This window comes from Sinocyclocheilus anshuiensis, unplaced genomic scaffold (genome assembly GCF_001515605.1).
Source record: "Sinocyclocheilus anshuiensis isolate Anshui unplaced genomic scaffold, SAMN03320099.WGS_v1.1 scaffold1255, whole genome shotgun sequence".
In the NCBI taxonomy this organism is placed as follows: domain Eukaryota; kingdom Metazoa; phylum Chordata; class Actinopteri; order Cypriniformes; family Cyprinidae; genus Sinocyclocheilus; species Sinocyclocheilus anshuiensis.
The window spans coordinates 306,761-317,836 of NW_015540914.1; the positions used below are offsets into that span (position 1 = coordinate 306,761).

At 37.1% G+C, this 11,076-nt stretch overlaps 1 pseudogene; it reads left to right on the plus strand.

The window, feature by feature from the left end:
* Positions 1-11,076, plus strand: part of LOC107689280 (aminopeptidase O-like) — a 76,989-nt pseudogene that overhangs the window by 60,433 nt on the left and 5,480 nt on the right.

An 11,076-nucleotide genomic window follows, 5' to 3' on the forward strand; every position in this document is an offset into this window, starting at 1 on the left:
TATTGCGCGTGTGAGTGCGAGTACCATCTGTCGCTCAGGCACACAGAATACATTGTAAGTCGGCCGGTCGGTCAGTCGCAAAGTTCACACACAGACAACCAGCCAGGCAGAGAGCGACTGATAAAAGGCATATCAGAAGTCTAGATGTGCCTTGTGTGTTCCTACAGCCAGGAGAAAAATCACATGAATCGTAACATGGGCTGCTTGATGAGAGGTCAGATGACAGCCGTTTCAACTGAAAATAATTTTTGGAATCGGAATCTAAACAATATGAAACAATGATAACATAAAACACTTGTTTGATTACCACATATATGCAAGTATTTGTTCATAAAACCTGTGTGCAAACATTTTTACACAAAAATGATAATTCATCAGTAGGTTTGCACTTAATTTTTTTCTAAATGTAGGATATAGTTGCGACCTGTATGTATGTATGTATTATTATTATTATTATTAATTGAATAACTAAGTAACCCTTGAAATAAATAACCCTAAAGTAAGTATTTTTTATTTCAGGATAGCAAAAAATTACACGGTATAGCTTTATCTGGTTCTACATAAAAAGTTAATGAAAAATGTCTATAATTAAATATATACACTACTATTCAATATTCTGGGGTTAGTAAGGTTTTTATAGTTTTTTTTTTTTTAAGAAGTCTCTTATGCTCACCAAGACTGCATTTATTTCATAAAAATATAGTAAAACAGTAATCATGTGACATATTATTATCATTTTAAATACCTGCTTTCTATTTTAATATATTTTAAAGTGTAATTTGTTCTTGTGATGGCAAAGCTGAATTTTCAGCATCATTGCTCCAGTCTTCAGTGTCACATGATCCGTCAGAAATCAAACATGCTGATATTAACAATTGCGAATTTTTTTGTGAAAACCGTGATACTTTTTTTTCAGGATTCTTTGAATAAATAGAAAGTTCAAAATAACTTATTTTTACAGTATTAACAAATCTTTTGTAATGTAAAAGTGTTTACTGTCACTTTTGATAAAATATTTTTAAGTTAACAGCAATTATATTTATATAAAATAAAACTGAAAGTGGTTTTGAAAATGGTTTTACTCATCTTCTCAGAGTTCCTCTTTAGAGAGTGCACGGATGTGTTTGCATCTGTTCAGGTGCAGAAAGCCCTTATATGGTGATTTGTGTATGTATTATGCTAAGTACTGCGGGGACGTCCTCTCTTGTTTAGAATAATAATTTTCTATCAACATTAGATTGAGAATTATGTGTGTGAGAATAATATGCACCTGGACATTTTGCGTGGGAACTTTTGCTGTACAAAATTATTAATGAATCAGACCCAATAACTGTAACCACTACATTAAAACGATCAGAAAGCACAATCAGCATTAACCAAATAACTTAATTGTACAGTAATTAAACTCACAGATCAAACAGAGACTTCTGGAATGATCTCATCCCAGGGCGGCGTGACCCACGCCAAGCACTACAACAGTTAAGGGTTCCGCTCGTGACATATTATGAAATATTGCATCAGTGGTGATAAATGACCCGAGGTTTTTATTTGGTTTGGACAGAGCCTCTGTAGTTCCTCCATCTGCTGCATCAGGAAGTCCATGTATGGCTGGCATATCTTTATATCAATCTCAATGTGCTCATAATGTCACCATGTGTCCAACATGGCTTAAGCTACTTGTTTTAAAAGGCACGTATTGGTATATTAGCTTGTGCATGATATAAGCTTGTGCATGCATGGTTACAGGTTTTCGTAATTGAAATTACGTGCATGTGTGTCGGTGTGCCCTCCCCTGTGCCCCGTATAGACCTGGCAGCTGCAGAGGGGATCAGAGTTGAGCTGCATTCCTGGGGAGACCCCTGAGGCAGGACAGCTGCAGTGTGCCTGCCTGCGTCTCTTTCTCTCTCCCTCTCTCTCCAGAGATGCAGTAATTACACGGGACATTCCACAATTTATTATTACAAGCATACATGTACATGCACACAGAAACGCTCCCACAGATGCAGAGTGTAATCACTGATGCTCATGGCATGCTACTTCAGTCCGCTGTGGGCACACAGGGGTCAGCCAATAGTGATCAGGCATGATCTTGCTTTAAAGGAACAGTGCATTCAAAAATTAAAGTTTTGTCATCTGCTCACCCAGATGTCTTCTGAAATTTATGTTTTATGTTCTGTTGAAATCAAAAATTTTACAGAATGTCCAGGCTGCTCTTTTCCATACAATCTCTGTGTCTGGTAGTACATACTTCTCTTCTACACAGCATGGAAAAAGCAGTTAATTAACAAAATCTGAATGATGTATTGCATCTGCTGAAATTCTAAAAAGTGAAACCAGTGGACACTGTGCTATCCCATGAGGCCACAAGCTCTAAGAAGCCAACATATTTGAAAAGTTAACGAACAAATTGTAATTGAATATGTACACCATGAGTGCCGGAAACATTGTATGTAGGTGGGACAAGACCCACCCATTTTTTTAAGACCAATGATATTGGACCTACCCTAACTTTTACCGTCTCTAATTCAGCGCATGTGTCTGTTCACTTTGCTGCTGCTTCGTCAAATCCATTCCACTTGGCACATTCAGCGTCCATATAAATTAAACTATACTGTGTGTCTGACTGTGTGCTCACATATTGACATTAAACAAGCTGATATTAAAGTGAATGTTCATCGTTTTTTCGCCTGTTGCTTTTAATGGCATCATGTAGTCTTTGTTGCAGCATTGAATTAGTTACAATTACACTATGCTGTTATAGCGCTTACAGTTATCTGACGTTTTTGCTAGGCTAGCTAGCTTCAGTACATCAATTTTTTTTGTTCAAAACAACTTACTAGACTTTTATTGCTGTGTTAATTGTTGGGAAACCTTGTCAGGCAGGTGGTAACTGTTTTAGGCTATAAAAGCAATTTTTTAATTAAAAAGGCACCAGAATACAGGAAATGGCATCTACTCCAGTAAAAATTTTCTGGAGGAGCACCCGCTCACATTTTTTTCTTTCAACACCCATGATATATTCTAATGTTCAAAAGTAATGTTTGACATATTTTTTTCGTGCTTTTCAAAAAAAAGTCTCTTATGCCATCCAAGGCTGGATTTATTTGATCAAAGATACAGAAAAACAGTAATATTAGGACAATTTAAAACAACTGTTTATTCCCGTGATGCAAAGCTGAATTTTCAGCAGCCACTACTTCAGTCTTCAAATGATCCTTTAGAAATCAGTCTAATATGCTGATTTGGTCCTCAAGAAACATTTCTTACTATTAAAAATGTTGCTGCTTAATATTTTTGTAGAAACCGTGATACATTTTTTCTTGGGATCCTTTGATAAATGGAAAGTTGAAGAGAACAGTATATATTTGAAATGGAATGATAGTGTATAAATAACATTATAATTGATTAGCTTAAATGATATATAATAATATGTATTATGTAATATTTTTATGATGTATTGTTGTAAATACATTTAAATGTATTACTTAAAAATATCAGTATTTCATACTGTTCATATGCTGGGTTTAAAGTTTTGTGCAAGAAATGGAGTGAAATGTTAGTAATTGGATGAACTATCCCTTTAAGCCATCAGCTCATCATTCGCACAATTTTTCTCTCCCATTCACCACCTACAGTGCCTCTTAAATCCTTGCTCTTCCCGTCAGTTTTAATGAGTGAGCTACCTGATGCTATGTGTGTATTAAGTTTATTGGATTCTTCAGGTGTCCTCAGGTTAGGTTAATGTAGGTCAGGCTGTCTGACTGAACTAAATGTCTTCCTGTTGTGGGAGTTTGGATCAGCGTTGTCATTAACTCTCCCCCAGGCGAGATCCTTTCTCCCATAGACACAGGTTGCTTGCTGTTTGTGTCTAGACAGACGCACACCAGGCCTGCTATTCTGTGTGTGAATCTGAAGGATTTGCCCTACTGCTAATTACTGATGTGTGTTTTCTCTAGTATGTGGCTGTCGTCACTGTGGCTTTTGTGGGCTCCAGGTGGTTCTGTGACCCTGACGGGAAAGGGTTTTGTTCTTATTCTGTGTGTGTGTTCTTTTTTTTTTTTTCGCAAGTCTTTCACTAGTTCACAAAGCCCAACCAGCCAGTAGTTCAGATTTGTACCTTCCTGCCAACATTTCCATCACAAATAAATAGTCATGGGAAAAATGTTTGGTATGTATATGCATATTTAACATCAACAACAGCTTAGTTGCTTTTCCACATTTGATGCAAAGAGCGCAGGCCACTTGCATCATCATAAATAATCAAGCCAGTCAATTGGTGAAAATAAAAAGTACCAGTCATAAAACATATTTTTCCTCATTAATTCACTTTTGCTATGTTGCCACATAGATTTCTGATCTATGAATATGTTCCCACATAAATTTCATATAGAGGTATAATGGTAAATTTTCCACTGAGGTGAAAGTTAGTAGATATGTGACAATCCCTGGGCCTTTTTTCAAAATCTTTGTTTTATGCTAGATTAAAAGTAAATTAAATAATGTATTATGTCAAGTTTTATTTTCTTGCTAAAGCAGCTTTTTTATTAGCATTTATCACTTGGCGAGTGTTCAGATTTTTTACCTGCACTGAGATGTGAAGTGAAACTGACTGAACAGTGGAGACGGAAATCATGTGTGAGCACACTTTTGCATGAAAAGCAGTTGATTAAAATAATGCATGACATAACATCTGACACGTGAAAGAGAAAGAACAAAACAAGAAACACAACTGCGATCAGCTGAAATGATAAGGTTTGCAGGCAGGTGAGGACGGAAGGGAGTTAATGGTGTCGGCGGGAGAGAACGAGAAAACTTCATACCTCTTAAGCACGGTGACATTTGAACATGTTTCTTAAATAGACGGTGATTTGTGACCGGAAGGCTCTTTGCAGTGCCACTGCTTCCTGTTGTTTTCCTGAGTCACTTCACACCTCGTCTTAAAGCAAACTTTCTCACACACTCGTACACAGACTCACACAATCTTACTTCATTAATCATTAAACTGCCTCCTTGTGTGAAGACCAACGAGTGTAAAGACCTGCGACTTTACCTGCGCGACTTCACCGAGCAACGAAATCGCCAAGGGCCTGCCACCTTCAGGCCCCGTGAGCTCCCACCCATTCAGCTTCAATTAAATCCCTGCTGCGTGTGGAGGAGCCAAAGAGAGGCGTAAAGAGATGAAATGGGAACGAAAGATTTCAATTCAAATCACTAATATGCTTATTATGATGCAGAACTATATGTCCAACCCCTGAGTCCAGTGATTCACTTAAGCAAAATCAAAAGCATTTGTGACATAATGTTAATTACCAAAAAACTAATTTCAACTTCTTCGTATTCTTAAAAAAAAATAAAAAAGACACTAGCAATGGAAGTGAATGGAGACCATCTAAAAACATTAAAATAAACGCAAAACATAAACAATATGTGTTAACATGATTTTCACTACCATTGTACCGTTGCAATCAAAATTATTCAGAGACTGCAGTACTTTACAAATACAAGCTTTTCTTGTGTTTTTATACAGGATTTTATAAAACTTGCATCTGTAACAGTTTACTGGCATATTGAAAGTGATAATGTCAACATATAATGTAATGTTTTTAAGTTATAGGATTTTTAATAATGCAGCTGTCATAATTATTCAACCCCTATTCAACATTTCTGTTTTTAAGTCATTTATTTGTATGGTAAGGAACAAAATTGTCTTAAAACACAATTAAGCCTTTAGAAACTCTATTAAAAACTGAATTAGCTTGAGCTGTTACACATACATACATTTAGCCAGCGTCGGCGCCACGGGGGGCCTGAGGGGGCCCGGCCCGGCCACCTCGGTCACTGTGCCCCCTTATCTCTGGTGCCGTCTCCGTAGTGGGAGCCCTGATTTTAGTCGGTGAGGCAAGGTACTGCCCTGGGAAGGTCTCCCAGGCTGTTAAATACACAGATTAAAAGCGAAATGTTTTCATTTCGGTTCGTTCTTAGCAAAAAAAAAAATTTTTTTTCTTTCAGGTTATGCAGAGCGAAATAAGAACGGTGCTGCATTTAGAAATAATTCTTATTAACTTTGCTATTATTCTTGAATTTTCAAACTGCCAACACTTTGCACTTTCGAATTATGCCTTTACTGTATGACCAAAAATGACGGAGTAGTCTATTTTATGTTTCAGCTGTTTGATCGCGCCGGCGCACACTAAGCTACTGCATTCATTGGAAACAGCGCAGCTGTTCACCGTGCCGTTCGGCGTGAGACCCGCTCCACTGTGGCATATTTTTGCTCATTATGATATTTTTCCGTCGATACTGGAACGCGCGTGAACTACAAAGCCTATTTTACCTAATAAGGCTAATAGTTTAGCTTCAGCTACATCGCGAATATGGACACATTTGGATTTGTGCCTGAGAGAGGTAAGCCCAACTTTACCTTACGTTTCTTTATAAATTAATTTGTTTTGGCATGTTTATTGCTAAGCATATATTATTATATACTGCAATTATATTTATCCATTAGAATGAAATATTTTTAAATTCATATTCTGTTCTGATACAGTTAAATTGAAAGGATTTGTTGTAAAGTGAGGGGAACTAAAATATCCTATAGTGTTCATAATGTTGGTATTAACCCATGCATGTGCTGAAGTTGAGTAGCAAATATGACAAAGTCAACAGAGCTCTCACAAAAGCTATAGAGAAGAAATAGTTTTATTACTTTATAAAGTCTAAGGTTACATGAAGATTTCCAAGACATTAAAAGTTCCTAGAGATACAGCTGGCGGCCTTATTTTTAGGACCCACGGATCAGTGGTATGTCTGGTGCAAAAAGGCAAAGCTTATAAACAGAAGAACACCATCTCAGTGGTCAAACATGGAGGTGGACCGGTCGTGTTATATGGGTGCTTTGCTGTTGTAGGAAGTGGAAATCGTGACTATGAAGGACATTGAGGATTCTTTGAAGTATCAGGCCATTTTGGCAAAGATTGTGATGCCTTTGGTGCAGAGACTGAAGCTGATGATTAATATACTTTCCTGCAGGACAGCCATCCCAAAGTATACATCCAAATCTACGTATGTTTGCTTCAGGGATCAGTCGTAGAATGTTCTTGAGTGGCCTGTTCAGTCTTCAGATTTAATTTTTGTTGAAAATATTTGGTGGAATTTGAAGAAAGCAGTGGCAGCATGAAAACAAAAAATTATCAGTGATCTGGAAGCTTTTTCAAGTGAGGAATGGGCCAGTAGTGACAGAAGCTTCGAAGCACTTACAAGCAACGTTATTGGTGGTTTTAAAGAATAAAAGATTCTGCATCAAATTTGACTTTTGGGGGTTGAATAATTTTGAAAATGAATGTTTACAGCCAGTTAAATTTTTTTTCATCATTCATCAACTTTGCGTTCACAGATTCACTCCAATGTGCATTAATAAACTTTCTCTAATAGTTTACTGATGCCGTTGTTGAATTGGGGATTGAATAATTTTGATTGCAACTGTAAATGTCTCACTGTAACCTCAGTTTTTGTTTGTGTTATTTTTTTTTTCAAAGAAAACAAGGAAGAAGTTGAAATTATTTTATGGTAATTCAAATAATGCCACGATTGCTGCTGATTGAGCTTGTACTGAACCTGGAATATTCCTTTAAATACAGTTGTCACCTAAAACCTTTTGGTGTTCCAGTGAAACTTAAGTGTAATAAGATCTCCCATGAATGTATGAGGTCAGGTTTTGGGCCATGCTCAGCGCTGCTGTTGTTAGGTCACTGTGAAGGAAGAGTTGGATGACAGCAGAGAACAAGAACAGGAATGAGAACGAGGGAGAGACAGAGCCAGTCTGTGATCTCTCTGCTCTGCTGCACTAACACAGCCTCCATTTATAGAGGCTGTGTGAGAGAGAGAGAGAACATTGAACATAAGCAGAGCACACACCTCCACTGACACGCGCGTGCTTGCCTCAACATAAAACACACTGATAACAAAACCAGAGTCATGCGCTTTCCCAAATTTTCCCATATGCGTGTGATTCCCGCAGGTGGTGACATCCCGTGAGCTCAGTGTTATTATTTAGCTGTTGAGCTGCTTTCATCTTGTTTAATCACTTTCTATCTGTCTCTTTATTAGGTGAAACATCACTGGTGTGAACTTGCGGTCAAGTATAAACACACAGCGGCATACTGAGACGTTGAGCTCTTTCTGATCCATGACCAGGTACATGAGTTGTTCTCCAGCGCTCTGTTCCCAAACCTAATGAGCTGTCTTTATAGGCAGCCTTTTAAGGCATGTTCATGACACGTTTCAGAAGTTATTTTAATTTCTGTCTTTTGATATATAATTTTTTTTTGCCAAAGACAGCACCACATGCATCCTTCATAGAGAAATCAATCCTAGAATACAGTGTACTTGTTGAAAAATAAATAAATAAAATACAAAATGATAACAATAATAAATATTTTTTTTTATAAAAATATATTTATATCATAAATAAAACAATAAAATATATATATAAAATAAATATTGTATTCAGCAAGGATGCATTAAATTGATCAAAAGTGACAGTAAAGACATTTATAGTGTTACAAAAGATTAATATTTCAAATAAATGCTGTTCGTTTGAACTTTCTAGTCATCAACAAATCCTAAAAAAAATGTAAAAAATGTTTTTCAACATTGTTGATGACAAGAAATGCATGATAGAAAAGGCATATTAGAATGATTTCTGAAAGATCATGTGACACTAAAGACTGGCGTAATGACTGATGAAAATTCAGCTTTGTTATCACAGGAAATATATATAGAAATTAGTCGTTTTAAATTGTAATTACTATTTTTGATATTTTTTATGATTATGAAGGCTGCATTTTATTAAATAAATGAGGCTTTAATAGTTCAATATAGTTTATATTGAATTAGTTTGTTTTATTTTAGTTTAGGTTTTTATCAATAAATATTCATTAAATAATAATAATTATGATTGTCACCCCCAATAAAGTATTTGTTATATATATATTCATTTATCAGTCATTTATGAGGTAACATTTCAGTCAGGTTGCTGTTTTGGAAGGAAGCTCCCTAGGTAGGAGCTCACTAGGTTTAGGAACAGAGATTAGATCTCGCTTTCTCTCATAAAGAACACTTCTTGATACTTGTGTGTGTGTGTATGGCAGGCCATGGGTGTGTATTTGTACGGTGAGCTGATGGTCCAGGAAGATGCCCGACAGCAAGCATTAGCACGCCGTTGCCTCTCCATCATTAAAGATGACATGGACCAATCAGCACGCAGCGTTGTGGAGGAAATGATCCTCTGAACTCAGTCAAATCAGGTGAGAGTATCACATCCATTTTGACCTATATATACGGTTAGAAGTTAAAATGATTTACAATTTAAATCCGCTCATTCTTGAAAAATCCTAAAAAAGGTTTTTGGAAATCAAGAGACGTTCATCAATCAGCTCATGCTGTCTCAGCCTGCACCATCAACAGATTTTAATGGCAGAGTAACAGCGGGACCCATTACTTGGTTATTTTTTTGGACACGTTTGACATAAAAAATCTCATATTATGTAAGAGCCACTTTGAAAAAAAAGTCACTCAGTAGCCGATAGATGCAGAAGTCATAAAAAAGGCCTTTTGTTTTTACTCCCCACATTATTAAAGATCCACTCCCAGTGTCCCGGCCACTGCCACATTCACATTCTTCCAGAAGCTCCCGTCTGCCTCTTCTGCACTTTTCCAGGAAGCCTGTCCAGATCTGTTTGTATTATGATGAATTCGGAATGTGCACCTTAAACAATTCCCAAGCACCAGAAAAGAAATGGGTCAGCACCGTTTTGCAGACGGAGCTTTAGGAGAGAGGTGGGTCTCTGGCCTCGTACTGCATCAAATTCCTTCCTCCTCAAGGCAGGGATTCCCTGGGTCCACATAACAACTCCTAATTTGTTGCTTCCTTAAAAGCTGTGGCGGAATGATATATGGTGGTAACCATGAGTGGAAGAAAGGGCAATTGTCTGGCTTTGAAGCTGCCTATCTCACCATCACGCCAAGATATTATTCGGTTTAACCAAGCAGCACGGGCCGCTCGTCAGCCTATGGGAAAGAGACGACTTATGGGCCTCGAGATAAATCAGTCATCCCGCTCCAGCGTTTTTGGTGAAGATGTGGTGCTTTTAATCTGCCGGCAAGACAGTTGTATTTGTTTGGGGACTTGGAGGAGACGGGTGGCTTTTCCAAGATGTTGTGGTTTATGTCACTTGACTTGGACGAATCACGCCAGTCAAAGCGATCATCCTGCAATTTGTGCTGCGCTAATGCAGTATTTTCATTCTCAAAGAGCTTGTTTGTCTTCAGAGGTCAGCGTCTAGCCATGTCAATAATTCTTCAGCACACATTGGGCGTCTGCCTCACTCAGACGTTCCCTGTCAGGAAGAGCTATTAGACCTGAATAATGGGTGTTGAGCTTTTCAGGTTTTTTAAATTTTGAGGTCAATGATGTGACACTTTTTTGATGTGTGATGTGATCACAATGATGTGATTTTTGTCTTATTATTCAAAACTACATTAAAAATGACATTCACACATGCAATTATTTAAGTATACCTCTATGATGAGCACATATTTAATTTTTGTATTAAAAGTCAGGGTGACTTTCCTGATATCAAAATGCTCTAAAATTCTCTAAAATCTAACTACTATTTAAATACTGAAAAGAAAATCTTTAGTTAGTTGTTTGATATAAATAAACATAAATATACAAATATATATATTTATATTTATACAACAGTTCGTTCTGGTTCTCAAATCTGATTGGTTGAGAACCGTGAGATATTGTACTGGTATCGCTACAGGAACGCCCTTTCACAATTTTGTATCACTCCGCTTGTTCTAGCCGGGTCTATGTTTTTTTTTAAATTATTCACTGAGCTAATCGTAGAGTACGTTAGTTAAAATAAGAAGAAACATCTAGCTTCACGGTCTCTCTCGCTCTCTCATTTGGATGCACGTCTTGCCGCATTGTTTCTCTCTTATAACCTCATTATTTCTCACTAATAACCTAACTGAAGCAGCACATGCCCTTGATACGAATTCTAAAAGTGA